A 15649-nucleotide genomic window follows, 5' to 3' on the forward strand; every position below is an offset into this window, starting at 1 on the left:
TGAATGAGTTCTGCGAATGTAGCCGCGGTTGTCTCTTTGGTAAATGTGCCTACGGTTTTTCTATCCCTTGCTCGCATGGTCATCCCTTATGTGGGCAGTCTGAGTGCCTCTGCCACTATTTCTTTTGTGATCACTACCTCGATCTTGTTCCCTTGGGGGTTGGATATCTATGCGGTTCCGTCTTCTTTGATGGTGGATATAAGCTCATAAGTGTTCTGAAAATCCACTCCGCAAGGCTCTTGGTCGTAGAAATGCCTGAGCCCCAGCCTGCGGTTAGCTTCTTTGGTTTCTGGTTTGGCTGCTACATCATAGACTTCTTTGGGTAGGAGTTGTAACTCCACTTGATGCCCTTCTTCACTTTTGAACCTGCCAACGAAGACTGTAGTGTGGTGTTCTTCCAGCTGTTCTCTAGAGAGGTAGGATGCCTTTGCTGCTTTGACTGACTCGGAGTCTAGTTGATACGCGGGCAGTTCTTGTAGTTTCTCTTTTTGGTTTAGCTTCTTCTTGGCCCTCTCCGTTGCTTGCATGGCTCCTGTTTAGTGAATAGAGTGCAAAGTTAGCAGATTTGTCAGAATTTTCTCTGAAATATCCTTTAGGCTGAAATGCTGACAATTTGGTCCAATTTGCTTCAAATCAATTTTTGAACAAGCAAAGATGCATAAAAACATGCAAGGAACAAAACTATATGGTCAAACAAAAATTTGCAACCAAAGTAAATAATCGCAATTATTTACAGCTGAGAAAAATTTTCAACTTTTTGCAAACTTGGCTTTATGGGCTTTAAGTATATACCAAATACATGCTCTGAGTGAAATATGGGCTCATTTGGATGCATAGGGTGAAAATGGTACCAGATTTTGGCTTTAGGTCTCTGAAACAGTAGATATAAGGGAAATTTGAGATTTTGAGCTCCAAATTGATTCAAAATTGGCTAGTGGGCTTATTACATCATGTACTTTGAATGTATGATGGCAAAATATCAAAATTCCTCAATTTTGACCAAAAAGTAAATAATCGCGATTATTAACTTTTCTTCCAAAATCGACAATTATTTTTTGTACTAATTGGTTCTAGGCATTGTATAGACCTTGGGTATGAGATATGAAGCGATTTGGATCAAGAAATATTGTCCATAACCCAAATTTTGGCTTGCAAAGACTTCTTTGCGTTTTTTGGCAATTTTACAAGTAATGGGTGGTCATTTTGGCTCATACTTGATTTTTGGCATGTAATAGGTGTGTACACATGATAGATGAGATGATTTGACAATTTCCAAGCAAAACTGATGCAAAAGTAAATAGTCACAATTATTTACAACAGTGACAGAAACTTTGCAAAACCTACAAATTTTGACCTAGACATGTTCAATACACCTAATACAAGTCCTAAATTGAATTTGGTCAAGTTTGGTCATGCCGGCATCACTTTGTGCTTTGTCGACTCTGAAATCACCTCTTTTTGTGACTACACTTTATGTTGGGTTGGTCGGTCAACTTTGAGGCTTTGGACTTGTCCGCAACACAGTCGTGAAGCAACCTGTCCAATTCTGGCTCATTTGGAGTCAGTTTGGCCTCGTATGTCGAATTTGACGCTTTGTAACCTTCGAGCCGTTTTCTGCTTTTCAAGGGCTTTGCTTGATGGATTTTACCAAACCAATCATATACATTGTATATGGACCTCATTAGCAAGCCATCTGTGGAGTCAGGTCAAAATTCTAGCATTTGCCAAAAACCTAACTTTTCTATTGTGGACCCCCTCGACCCCTAATGAATGGTCATCTGATGGTATAGAAATATTCTATTATGTTAGGGCATGCTATGGTTCAAATCCCATCCGATTTGGTCAAGCTGGTAGGCCGCTATGGTCAGTTTTAGGTCGTAGGTCTTCATGCACTGCTCGGTTTCTAGGGTTTTTTCTAGGGCTTTAGACTAGCTACCGGCCGTACAAAATGGATCATTTTCAAGTAAAGAAATTACCCCTCATGTCTCGTGTGAGACGGCGCTGAAAACGGTCGACTATGGGATCCAGAAAAGTCGCGCGAAAGAGGCCGAAATCCTCTCTGCAAAGGCTCCAAGTGGAAATGAGGTGGTTTTAGCCTACCTTGGATATCTGTACCCGGACTTCCCGAACCAAATTTCCCCGGATTCCCCCGTTAGTCCTACTAGGCCGTGAAATCTATGTTAAACTCAAAAATTTCCCTGATCGGATTCCTGTAACTCATTCTGCAAGAATTTTGCAAAAGTAGGCCTGGCCGCCTAATTTAGGCTTTTCGCTTCCATCTTTTGATTTCATCAATATTTTTTGTACTTATCCACCTTGTCTTTATGATCACCATCGTGTCTTCCATTTTTCCATCTGAGCTTCCCTGCTATTTATTATTAATTTTTGACCTATTTATTTGAAAAAATCAAAGAAAATAGCAAAATGCTCTAAAAAAGTAACATAAAAATCCAATAATTAAGAAAATCCCTTGAAAAACATAGGTTTATTGTTTTTTGTTGGATTTTTCTATTTTTAAGCTTCATTATCAATAAAAATGATGAAAAATACCAAAAAAAGGACTATTTTTTATGATTTTTTGATAGTATATACACTATTTGCACTCATCCGGAAGATATTATCAGTGAATTTTCCCTTGATGATGAATTATAAGGGCATTATTAGGTAATTTTGCAAAAACTCACACGTTAACATCAAACTTTAACTCCCTCTTCAAACATTACCCTTAATTATTTAGTACTTAGGACTTAGTACTTAGTGCCCTTCCACCCCTCCTAGAATGCGTACTCTGGCGGGACGACTGTGTGCATAGGTTGAACAATCGTGTCTATGCATAGCCGTGATTGGCTCTACCATGATATGAAGATCAATGCAATTCAAACCAATATGCTGTGCAAGAGCTGGGTCTTGAGTAATTAACTCAAGGGTTTTCGATGTCGAGGTTTACTGTTGATGTCTTCCAAAGAGAAAATCTTGTAGCTTGTGTGCTCTTTGTCTGATTGTACCATCAGGATGCTTTAGCACACTGATTGCTTGAGCTGTTTGTAGCACTTTTGACCGTTGTCGAGCTTTTTCTCGCCATTGGTAGCTTGGTTGGCTTGGGGATGCATGGTATGTTGGAGTCTTTTGAGACTTAACTCGCGATTGCTTGATTGGTTTCGCGGTTTGTGGAGAAGATATATGCTCCTTTTTCTTCCAAACCATTTCTATGTTAGGTTCCTTGCTCGGAGATGCTCGTCTCTGTGTTTTAACCCTTGGAACCTTCTTTTGTTTTGTCGGTGAAGTTTTAGGCACCCAGATCTGAATCGGTTTATCCTTAAGCTGTGCATTTTGGTACCCAAATTTTCCTGACTCCTTACATGCTATATGTAGCATTTGATTGTCTAGGAGATGGAGAAGATTGACAACTTCGTTTGGTCTGCGGATTACTTCTTTTCCATTCCTCCTTGCTTGGTGCAATTGGAACAATGAGTTCCCTCCTTTAGGTGATAGCTTTAGTTGATTGGTATCCCAATCTGGTACTGCTTTGTATGTACGCATCTAGGAAATTTCAAGAATCATTGTCTCATTCATGTGTTCATCTGGTAAGCATACAAACTGATGGGGACATGAACATCCATGTACTATCGCATTCAAGTTGACTACTCCTGATGTTGGAGTTGGGTTCTTGTTGCATCCTTTGATTGTCGCTATTCCTACCGTCAATGCTTGACTTGTGGCCTTCTTGTATGTGGAATAACTAACTGCATTTACTCTAGCTCTTGTGTCGACCAAAGCATTGGTGCTATGATTTGTTGACTTGTACTTTGATGCGCAGATCCATTCCATCTAACCAGTCATCATCTGTTGAAACTGCGTCTTAAGGTAATTCCCATTGTCGATCCCCTATTTCCAAAGTGTTGATGGGAATCGATATCTGTTGATTCTTGAGAGCAGCTTTCCGCTTGAGTACCCGAAGTCAAGTTTCCTCTTGGGCTTCCTCAATAACCTGCTGTCATTTGATCTTCCTTGTTTGGCTGCATGCATTCTTTCTAGCAATTCATTGGTTAGTGGCAAATTGTATTTCTTTAAACGACATCCACTAATCCAATTAGCCATTGGTTCACCATCTAGGGTGGACAATTTTACTGCTCCACTTGGAGATACATCTTCAATGATAAATGGTCCGTTTCCCTTTTTCTTAAACTTGGGAATGTGTTGCTTAAGGGAATAGACTAGAACTAAGTCCCCTTTCTTGAAGGTCTTTGTGATTAAGTGGGAATCAAAAAACTGTTTTTGTTTCCGCTTTTGTGCATAGATATGAGCTACAACATTTAGCCTTTGCTCGTCTAGCTTTTTCAAATCTTCAAGTCTTTCTGACAATTCATGTCGAGTCCACTCAAGATTTTGTGCTACCCTTAATTTCGGCAATAGAAATTCTATTGGAAGTACGGCATCAAGACCATAAACAAGGTTAAAGGGTGTAGCATCTAGAGTTGTTTTGAATGAAACTCGATAAGCCCATAGAGCAGCATGGAGATTCATTTCCCAGTCTGTCCTTCCTGAACTAACCACTTTAGTTAGTACCGAGCTAAGAATTTTATTCGTATGCTCAGCTTGTCCGTTTACTTGTCGGTGATAGGGAGCTGATTTGTTATGGATGACCATAAACTCATTAAGCAAATACTCTATTACCTCATTGATAGGGATTACTTGTCGGTGATAGGGAGCTGATTTGTTATGGATGACCATAAACTCATTAAGCAAATACTCTATTACCTCATTGAGGAAATGAGTTCCCCGATCGCTGACAATCTCTATTGGCAGTCCATACCTTGTGAATACATACTCATATAGGAATGCAGCAGTGGTTCTGGAGTCATTCTTTTGAGTTGCTTTAGCCTCGGCCCACTTGGTCAAATAGTCCGTGGCTACAATGATATATTGAGCTTGGGTTCTATAAGTAGGTGGCTGTATCGGTCAAACAAAATCTATACCCCATTTTGCGAAAGCTCTAGCCCCCATCATTGGTCTTAAGGTAATGCTTTCAATATTGGAGCTGAGATGAGAGATTGCTTAAGCTTCATGAAGGATTATTCACATGCCTCGGTCCATTCAAAGTGTGTAATCAAGCTATACATGGATTTTATAATTATAGCGTACATATAGATGAACCGTTGGTAATATCCACAATGTCCCATGAAGGCTTGTACTCCCTTGACTGTTGTTGGTCTAGGAAAATCTGCAATGACATGAATCTTCTCAATATCAGTAGCTATGCCATTCTTAGGCACTATATGTCCAAGAATTTTTCTTTGTCTACCCATAAATGTGCATTTTTCAGGATTTAAGCAAATCCTATAAAGTCTACATTTTTCGAATACCTTTTTGAGGTGTTCAAAATGATCAGCCCGGATTGATGAATGTACGCATAGATCATCCATATATACTTCTAAGAATTTCCGAAGATATTCTTTGAAAGCATGGCTCATCAACCTTTGATACGTGGTTGGAGCATTAGTTAACCCAAACGGCATAACCCGATAGGCAAATATATCCCATTCTGTTGCAAAAGCAGTTTTATGCTGATCTTTTGGGTCAACCAAAAGTTGATTGTATCCCGAAAAGCTGTCTAAGAAGCTGTAAGCTTCTTTTCCTACAACTCGTTCTAATACATGCTGAGTTATCGGAAGAGGAAAGTTGTCTCTAATGGTAGCTGCATTCCCCTTTTTGCGATTAACACACACTCGTAATTTTACATTCTTCTTGATTACTACCACAATTGGACACACCCAATCTGTGTGTTCAATTTCATAAATGAATTCGTCTTCCTTTAGTTTTTCAATCTCTTCTTTTATCTTCCTGGCAAATGTTTCGCTATACGTGTATGGTCTCTGTCTACTTGGTTTTGCATCATCTCTCATGGGTATGGTATGTTGACAGATTTCTGGATCAACACCCTTGAGATCCTTGTAAGACTAAGTGAAGATATCTCGGTATTCCTTTAACAAGCTCAGCAAAAGCTTTTCTTCTTCTTCTGTTAGGTCATTCACAATGTAAGCAGTTTTAGGCTCTTCTCCTAGTTCAGCCAAGTCTATCCTTTTAGTGTTTTCAGGCCCTTTATAAAACTCACCCTGTTTCCGGAGTTCCCTAACAGGTTGTTCAACTATGATTTTCCGATCTTGGAGAGTATACTTTTTGTAATGGGATGAAACATGCATTACATCCTTACCATCCTCTTTTGTGGTTTCCATTTCGGTTGTGTATATCTCCTTTAGAGCTTTTTTCAACTCTTGATACTTCTTTTTCCGCTCAACTCTGTTCATAAGTGGTTTCTTATCCTGTGATTTTTCTTGAGTACCCTTCCTTGTTTTTCTCGATGTTTGAGACATTTCTGAGTTTTGGTTTGAAGGATATCTGCCAGTTAATTTGTCATTGATGCAATCATTAGCATCTATCTGCATCAGGAATTGTGTTTTACTGGAGACTAATGGCATAGGTCGTGTTTTCATAATTTTGGTGTCTCTCTTTTGTCTATACCATTATTGTCTTCTTGATTTCTGGTTTGGAAAGTCAAAAAACTTTTCCTCCCCTCCTTTTAAGAGTATAGCTCTCGTATGCTCTTTTTCTGACCCCGAATCTTCTGAGGTAGTTGAGTGTTTATCTAATTCATCAGTTGCATCGTAATAGGGGTCTAAAAAGACTTGTTGAGCTTTCATTAAGTCCTTGGGTTCTTCATCTTTGTTTTCAATGTTGAGGATTGAAATCATTTGGATGGGAATTATGTCGTAGCCATCCTCGTTGAAAAATTGAGTAGGCATAGACGTATTCACACATACATCCATTGTCGCTAAAATTTGAGTCCACTCGAATGGCTCAAATAAATGCTCTGGAAAGGGTTCAGGTACGTAGGCTTCGTCGGTGCAGTCCCTTTCTAGGATACATTCTTTTCGTCTTAAGCTTCCGTTTTCTGAAGCTCCACACATCCAAATAGGAGTGTCTTTGTTTAACCGGGATGGGAGTTTAGTTTCAGCCGAAGAGACTGAATCAAACTCTTGGATGGGTGTTTTCAAGACATTTCTATAAGTGTGATCTTTTAGATTGACTCTTGTTATAGATCCCACAGGCTTCAAGTACAAATAGTTGTTTCCCCAATCTTGGATAAGTTGTACCTATTGCATAAAAGGTCTTCCCAATATGATTTCATAGTTGAGTTTTTTCCCAAAGTCTACTATGGAAAAAGTGTGTTGATATTCAATTCCACAGGAATTGACTATCAATTTTTCAAGCAGCCCTAATGGTCTCTCAATGTGTCTGTCAGCCAATTGCAATTTTATTCGATTTTGTCTAATGGCTGGCTGTCCCCAGGATTCCCACACTGCTTTAGTGGCTATGGCTATGCCAGCTCCTCTATCCAGTACTCGCCATGGTTTCAATGTCATTATATTTCACTGGGAGGGTGGTGTTTCCGTCTTCTCCTTCATAATATTCTTCGACCTTGTTCATAGGAACTAATCGAATCTCTTTGTTTTCCATTTCATTTTTCAATTTTCCCAAATTCTTCGAGATTAACCCCATTATCCCCACCTTCTCTAGGGTTTTCTGTAAATCGTTCCATAAGTATGGTGTGAGTTTTAACAGTTCTCCCAAGGTAAGAGTGCATTGGATGGGTGTAGACATGATTGAATGGATGTTGTCTACTTCTAGGGTTTGTTCAGCTCTTTTTACTCGAGTGTTTTTGCACACAATGGATTCATCTTTGTTATCTCCCAAGTAAGAAGGTAATGTTTTTAATGTCAATGGTTTTGACATTCCTGAAGATTTCGATCCGCAATCCCCGTATAAGGATTGTACATCCATGTTCATATCAGAAGGTAGGTTATCCAACAAGACTTCCTCTATAGGAGTTGACTTTAAGTTAGGCTCCCATCATTGATCTCTCTTACTTTTTTCCATAAGTGTCCTGGCCAGTCTTCCTCTACAAATGGAATTCCGTCTATGGCATCTTCGTTGTCAAGCACTATAAGCTCTAGTTTGTTTGTTTCAAGGAGGGGATTTGCCACCACATTGAATTTTGCTTTCGTTTCTTTTACCACAAGCTCTTCAGGTTTTGCAATACTTTCAAGCTTGGGTTTTTGTTTTTCAAGCATTTCTTGCGTGATTCTTACCAAATTTTGATAAGCTTCCAGCTTAGCTGCTTCTATGTCTGGAGATGGATAATTTTTCCATTTATTTTTCATGTTTTGGCCTACTTTAAGTCCTGCTTGGTAGGCTTCCAAAGCGGCATTAATAGGCTCAAAAATTTTATCAACCACAATGGATCCTCTAGATTTCACGGTTGTTTCCTTGAATTCACTGCCAGTTTCTTTCAACTTGTTCTGAGCTACCTTCTTTGCTTTCTCTTCGATTTCAACCCATTGTTTTTGTTTCTCATCTCATATCTTTTGCTTCTGCTCCTTTTGATTCTTTGAGAAGAAACTTTCGTATTTTCCGAATCATCAGATGACTTGTGTTTCTTTTTCTTTGCCTGGGCTCTAGTGATTAGAACAATCAGTTCACTCTCTGATGAGCTACTAGGCATCACTTGGACTACGTTTACTATGGTTTTTCCCTTGTTCAAAGGATTTTTAGGACAATCTTTCGGAAAGTGTCCTTCCTTTCTGCAACATTTTATGCAATAGGCTTCAATTGGTTTGAGGTTTTTGTCAGGCTGTGGACATTCGTTTTTCCAATGGTCATCAACACCACAGTTATGACAGTTTCCTGTTCTATGCTTCATCATGGGTCTTCCCATGGGAGGTCTGACACCTTGATTAGCTACATAATACATCGGTGCTAGCTCTGGTGGAGCATAAGTCATTGTTTCTTCCATTGGTGGTGGATGTGGATTATACCAATCTCCCTCTACCATTACTATAGATGGACTAGGCTCTGCATTGGGTGTAACATGCACTAATGCTTGTTTATCTATGACTCCTTCAGAGTGCATGTATTTTACAAGAACTGCATTATATCCTGGATACGGAGGTTGTTGTCCCAACACCGGTTGAGGTCTTTCCATACTCATTGGTGGTCTTTGAGCTTGGGCCATATTAGGCTGATATCTATACATGGGTTGTCCTTGTGGCCTCATTGGCACATACTGAACATTCCCATCATACTTTGGTCTGAAGTAGCACTCATGGGTCTCATGGTTGGTCCATTTACCCTCGATTGCACACCATTTTTGTGGCCTAATTGGTTGTCCCTGTGGAGGTATCCCTTGTCCTGGTCCTCTCGTAGGTGCTTTTTGCATGTTGTTAATCATGTCATCCATCCTTTTTAGCATATCTTCTATGGCTGAGAGTGGTGCCGCAGCAGCCGTTCCCACTTGTGTTGGTTTTGTGGATGCTTTTTTCTCACTTTGGTTATCCTTAGGGACATCTTCTTCGTTGAAAATTTTTCAATTGTCTCCTAGGTCAATAGCATCAGACACACACGCTTCTAGGGTTGTATGCTTTTTACTGTAGAGTATAGCATGAAGTTCTTTGTTTACCAATCCCTCCAGAAACAAAGATACAAGTCGTTCTTCTGCAGGCATCTGGCAATGTATTGTTTCATTCGAGTTGCACAATCCCTAACAGACTCACCATGTTTCTGTTTAAAGTTGTAGATTTGAGCTACCGTATTATGTTTGATCCCCGTTTTGGAACATGCAGCTACAAATCCTTGAGCTAATGTGTTCAAGTCCATGATTAACCTTGGTGGAATGTTTTGGAACCATGTCAATGCTTTTCCTTCTAATGTTATCTAAATCCTTCGAATTGAGTATGGAAATCAAATATATGCTCTACACTTAGCACTTGCTTAAAGCTTGCTAAGTAATCGTATGGATCCCTTGATCCACTGTATTTTTTGACCCATTTCTGAAAATCAATTGGTCTCACGCGTCTGTTTGGTTCAACTCCCGGTCTTCTGGGAGTTGGTCCTGTTCAGAGTCCTTCAAACCAATTTGTTGGAAATAGTGACTCATGTAGCCCTGGACTGGCCTTAGTGTCACCCGGTTTTCTACGTGATGAGGTGATTTTTGGTTTCTTCACATTACTCTCAGATGATCTCTCACGGTGTTCATCTCTTGGAATTTTTTCTAGTCCTTGTCCCAATATCCAATCATGTATGGAATACCCTTGCTGTTTGGTTTGTCTACCTCCTCAGGAATCATCATAAAAAAGTTGTTTTTATAACAATCGCTAAACAGGTAGGTTGGTAGGTCTGTTGATCCCTCATCTTTGATCTTGAAGATATAGTTGATCTTCATGGCCGTTAATTGTCCTGGTTTGGCATGAGAAGTCCACAGAAGATCTTTTATGTTTCTATCTTCCCAACAATAGACTCCGATCCTAGGATTATTCGTATTAAGCGGTTTCAAATGCTTCGGCTTCAAGTCTACTTGGTTATATCCCTCAAATTCTAAAGATGGTGGTCCTTCTTTTACTGACATATCTGGGATTATGGTGTTTACTTCTAACCCCCATTTGTCTATCACGTCAGGGTTTTCAACTTGTAAATACTGAGTTCCGTTTTGATCCATGTACATTTTTCCTTGTTTGTTTGCCCTAACCTCTTCTTCGAACTCAATACCATGGTCATCAATGCGAATAGCATACTCCTCGATAGGGTCCAAGTAAACCTAGGCTCCATGACGGTTAGTCTTGTAAAAAGATAGTATATGCTTATAGCACATTGTCGTTCTGGTTTCCGAGTGAGTCAAGTAAGAAGACATTTCGGATGTTGAATCTGAAAAAGTGTCTGAGACTTCTTCAAGAATTGTGTGCAAGGAATTTCCTTGATTCACGCTTTCTTCGGTAGATACTCTACTGAGGTTTCTCTGAGTATGCCCTAACTTCCTAGTATACGACCAGATCTAAGTTTCATATAGACTTATGAAGCCCTGGATAGAGTACTCACCTTTGGATTGACTTGTCATTAATTTCCACCTGATTCAATTGCAACTTTCTGTCAAGCCACTGATTCCTCGTCTACAACCTGATTCAATTGCAACTTTCTGTCAAGCCACTGATTCCTCGTCTACAACCCGATTCCTGTACAAATTTGATCAAGTTAGCTATTCTTCTATAAAGACAGTAGAGTTTTTTCTATTCTCGTGATTGGTCTCTGTGTATCACTTCAAATCGAGCTATGAGAGTCAAAAATTTGACTTTCAGATTTGACTTTAGCAAAAATCAAAGGTTTGATCTGCACCCTGAAAACTATGTGTACATGTATCAATTTTGATCTAATTGAACCCAAAATTGCCCTGTAGCTTTATATTATGTTGGTCTATCACTGTATAAGTTCAAAAGTAAAAAATGATGTCTCTGGATAGTAGAAGTAAATAATCGCGATTATTTACTTTTGTCAAATATTTGCACTTTTTTGATTGGTTTTGCAAGTGTACAACTTGTTAAAGTCTCTAGACAAGTTTCAACAAGTTTGGACAGAATCTGATCAAGTTTATCAACTGTTTGGTGTCCACAGACTCTGATTTCGAGAATCTGGCTTTAGTCTCACTTTTGGGATCCAAATTTCACCAAAATGGATTTGTGAGGTCTACTTGATGTGCTTGACCTTGTGGTATACTCAAATTTGCAAAATCATCCAGTTTTGAAGCAGATGTAAATAATCGCGATTCCAGCTATATTTTTGCAAGTTTTTTCCCCAACTTTGACACAAATTTGTTAAGCACCTTAAGTTAAGGTCACTAGCCAAGTTTCATCAAGTTTGGACAATTTTTGGTCAAATGGTCATCAATTATCTGTCCGCCTAACTTTACAAGTTTAGTCACAAATTTCAATCCAGTGATCCAAATCTTGCCAAATTTGGTTTGTGGGCTTATTACAACATGGTGAAACTAGTGGTATGCAACTTGGTCAAAAAAGTTGACAAATAGGGCAGATGTAAATAATCGAGATTATTTACTTCTTACAATTTTTGCAAATTTTTGGTCAACTGAGTATGTACACATGTTTATCACATCAACATAAGCCTATGAAACAAAAATTTCAACAAGTTTGGATAAATTTTCCCCCAATTTGTACTCAAGATTCAAAAAGTCGGTACAAACTTTAGTTTTTACCCAGTTTAGTGATCCAAATCTCTTAGGCCTTTACAAAAGTTGTTTGTACACATGCAATGAGTCAATAGTATGAAACTTGGCCAATTTAGAACAGAAAGTTAATAATCGTGATTATTAACTTTAGGCTTAAAATGAGCACTTTTTTGCAATTTTCTCAAAGACAGTCTTTATATAATGTATTTTAAACCTATGAATCAAGTCAAAAGTTAATTTGGCCTAAAATGTCAAGAAAAAGTAAATAATCTAAGTTTTGGCCAACTCTTGAAACTTTTTACCTCAAAGTGTCTTTGAGCTTACCAACTAGTTTAGACAACTCTTAGGCTTACTCTCCAGTCGGATTGAGTGGATTTGAGTCTTTTCGAGCTATTTCTAGCCGTAGACCTGAAATTCTGCAACTTCCAATAACAACTCACACTTGATTCTTTCAGAGAGAGCAATGTTTTGAACTCCACCTTGGATCCTACTTTACCTACTCCTAGATTCTCATGCAATGGGGTTGTGGAAAGTGTCTACAAACACTCGTTTTCTTGTGTTTTTTATGTTTTTCAGAGCCTTGATCTTAAGACTTGTCTCGTCTACCAATCATTCTCCAAATCCTAATCTAAATCTACAGTTCTACAATCCTAAAGGTACTCAACAAGTACAATTACTTCCAACCTCCCTCTACACAGCCAAAGACAACAACCTTAAGCTATGCGGTTTCTAAAAGAAAGTTTTGAACTCTAGGTGAACCTAGAGGAAGTTAAAGGACAACTACACAAGACGCTCGTGTTTTTCCCTAGTTTAGGTTTCTTCAATCCCTGACAGCAGCGCCAAATGTGGGACGCATGTCTAACCTCACCATCCTATCTTATTACAGTATTAGCGAGCACCATGATTAATTTGTCAAACCATGGGACGAAGCTGACTCGACTAGTGCATAGAGGCTACAAGAAGTTGTCAATCTCTTGGAAAACAACTAACAACTTGCATCTAACTCAAGCTACACTCAAGTGACTGAAATCACCAAAAGCCAATCGCTCATTGGCAAGCAAATCACATCCGTTACAGCATCAAATGGCATCCAAATGTAACGAAACTTCTAGGACAAGTTTATAAGACCTAAACACACATGCCTATGGTCTCGAACCCCACTTTAGGTCAAGTTTCAAAATCGAGATTATTAACAGTAGTGGATTTTTGACCTAGTCGTTTTTGACCCAGAATGCATGTAAATGCTTATTAATGATGCCCCAGTACCCCACCTATGCTTAGTTTTTGATTTAAAAGTGTAAAATCCTAGTTATGATGAAATTAGGCCGTGGGTCGGCGACGCCAAAAGCTACGAAATACTGTGAATGGCTTACGTCAATGCGTAGAGCTCTTACTTGCGGTTGCAATGCAACAAACACAATCGCAATGTGACAACCAGAGAGGGAGTAGGAAGCGCGAGAAGCTTATGCTGTATATTTCTTATCCAAAACTTATAAAAAACTTACAAAAATTGGCTTTTATACCTTAGCCAAGGTTTTTGGGTGGTCAAAACTAATAATCTAGAGTTCTACCAAAGCTGGGTAATGACTGGCTGATACAATCTGGAAGCTTGTAGCCCTGGCTCATTAATTACAGAGTTTATCCGAGAAAATAGGAGTTACAATATTCCCGATTTATCAAAATAATAAATTTTTTACAAAGAGAACTCCGAAAAATGGTGTCCATGTTAGCTTGTTGCTAAAATGACACCTATAAATAGGACCCGCTAATCTCATTTTAGTCTCTTCATATCTAGACTCTTGTATCCTCTAACTCTAGAGCTGAGCAAAGTTAGTAGTAGTCAGTGCCGATCAAATACATCAGTTATACTTTGTAATCTAGAACATGGTTTCATGTCTTCAAGCCAATATATCCAGAGTTTGTGTTACCATATACATGTGGTAGTGATGTGTGTGAACACACTACGACCGCCAGGGAATTTTTTCCCTCTTTAGGAGGTTTATTCCCCCGTGCATTGTATATACGCCCATCACTCTAGGGCTATCTATCTTTCCATTGCACACTAAGTAATACACTCTCCATTGTGTGCCTTGAGCTTCCTTCGCTTCTCTGCAACCCTAATTCCAACAATTGGTATCAGAGTAGGTTGCGTCCTCTCGGGCTTAATCGCCAGCTGCTTCAACACAGGCCTGCTCACTTTCTCCAATTTTAGTGAGATTTGGCGAGCGTTCCTCGCAGGTCAACAAAAATTTCGGGATTATTTGTAGAGCTCAATCTCCTCAGATTTCTTTGGGCTCATTTCGACCTCCGTTTACACTACAGGCAGGTCTGTACATGCAATTTCATCATTTTGTGCAGAATTTTTGTCAGTGCCATTTTCTGCATAACAGGTTTCTTACAGTCTTCCACTTCGTTTCTCCTATTTTTGGGTAGTTTTACATCAGGTGCAGCATTTACCATGGCTGACAACAACACAGAAGTGTTCAAGATGTTTGTTGTTGAGGATAGGTTGTATGAGGACAATTACCCTATGTGGGCGTCTGGAATATTGTGCAGGGCATTGATGTACGTCCTAGTTCTGAGGATGTACGCGATGTTGAGGACGTTGCAGGTCTTGCTGCAAGGATTTCTCCTATTAGAGTTTTTTTGCCTACGGCAAAACACGTTGGGATGTAAAGGATGCGCACGCTCATGCATTGGTTGTGTTGTCTATGAAGCGCACCATTGTGATACAGAATGGGCTTTTAGTGCAGAGTGCACTTACAATCCTGATGTTCATGATGCATGCTTGTGAGTTGTTGTAGATTCACACGTGTGGTATTTCAACAATGGTGCTGCAAAGCACATTACCTCACATCATGAATTGTTCACCTCTCTCGAGTCTGTACCTCATGGGAATTCAGTCACTTGTGCCAACAATGCCTCTTATCCGGTTCAGGGAGTTGGAAAGATTGTACTTACTGCTACAAATGGAAGTTATTTCACACTTGTTGATGTACTTTATGTACCTGGGATCAAGAAGAATCTTTTGTCTGTATCTGCACTTGTTAGACTTGGACTTGTAGTCAAATTTGTGGATGACACATGTACAGTTCATGATCTCAATTTTGGTGATGAAATTGTTGAATCTGGCCTTTTGTGCCGTGGGCTATATAAGCTCACTTTGTATGACAAGTGTGGACAAAATTTTGCAAATGCAGTTGTAGATTCAAGGGCTATTTCAGATGCAAAACTTTGGCATGCACGTTTGGGTATCTGAATTTTGCCAGTTTGCTGCATTTGCAAAAATCTGATATGGTTGCTTCTTTGCCGCCTCTTGAAGCACCTTTCAAACATGTTTGTGAAGGCTATATTTTGGGTAAAATGTAACGTTCTAAGTTTCCAAAGGATGGTTCAGTTAGGGCCACATGCAGGTTGCAGCTTGTGCATAGTGATGTTTGTGGGCCCATGCAAACTCCGTCCTTGGGGAATTACCAATACTTCGTGACTTTCATTGATGATTACTCCAGGCATGCATGGGTATTTCCGCTTAAAGGCGAAGTCCGAAGTTTTTATGTGCTTCAAACAATTTCTGGCTATGGA

Source organism: Adiantum capillus-veneris, chromosome 6, assembly GCF_014529385.1.
Source record: "Adiantum capillus-veneris isolate H3 chromosome 6, ASM1452938v2, whole genome shotgun sequence".
NCBI lineage: Eukaryota > Viridiplantae > Streptophyta > Polypodiopsida > Polypodiales > Pteridaceae > Adiantum > Adiantum capillus-veneris.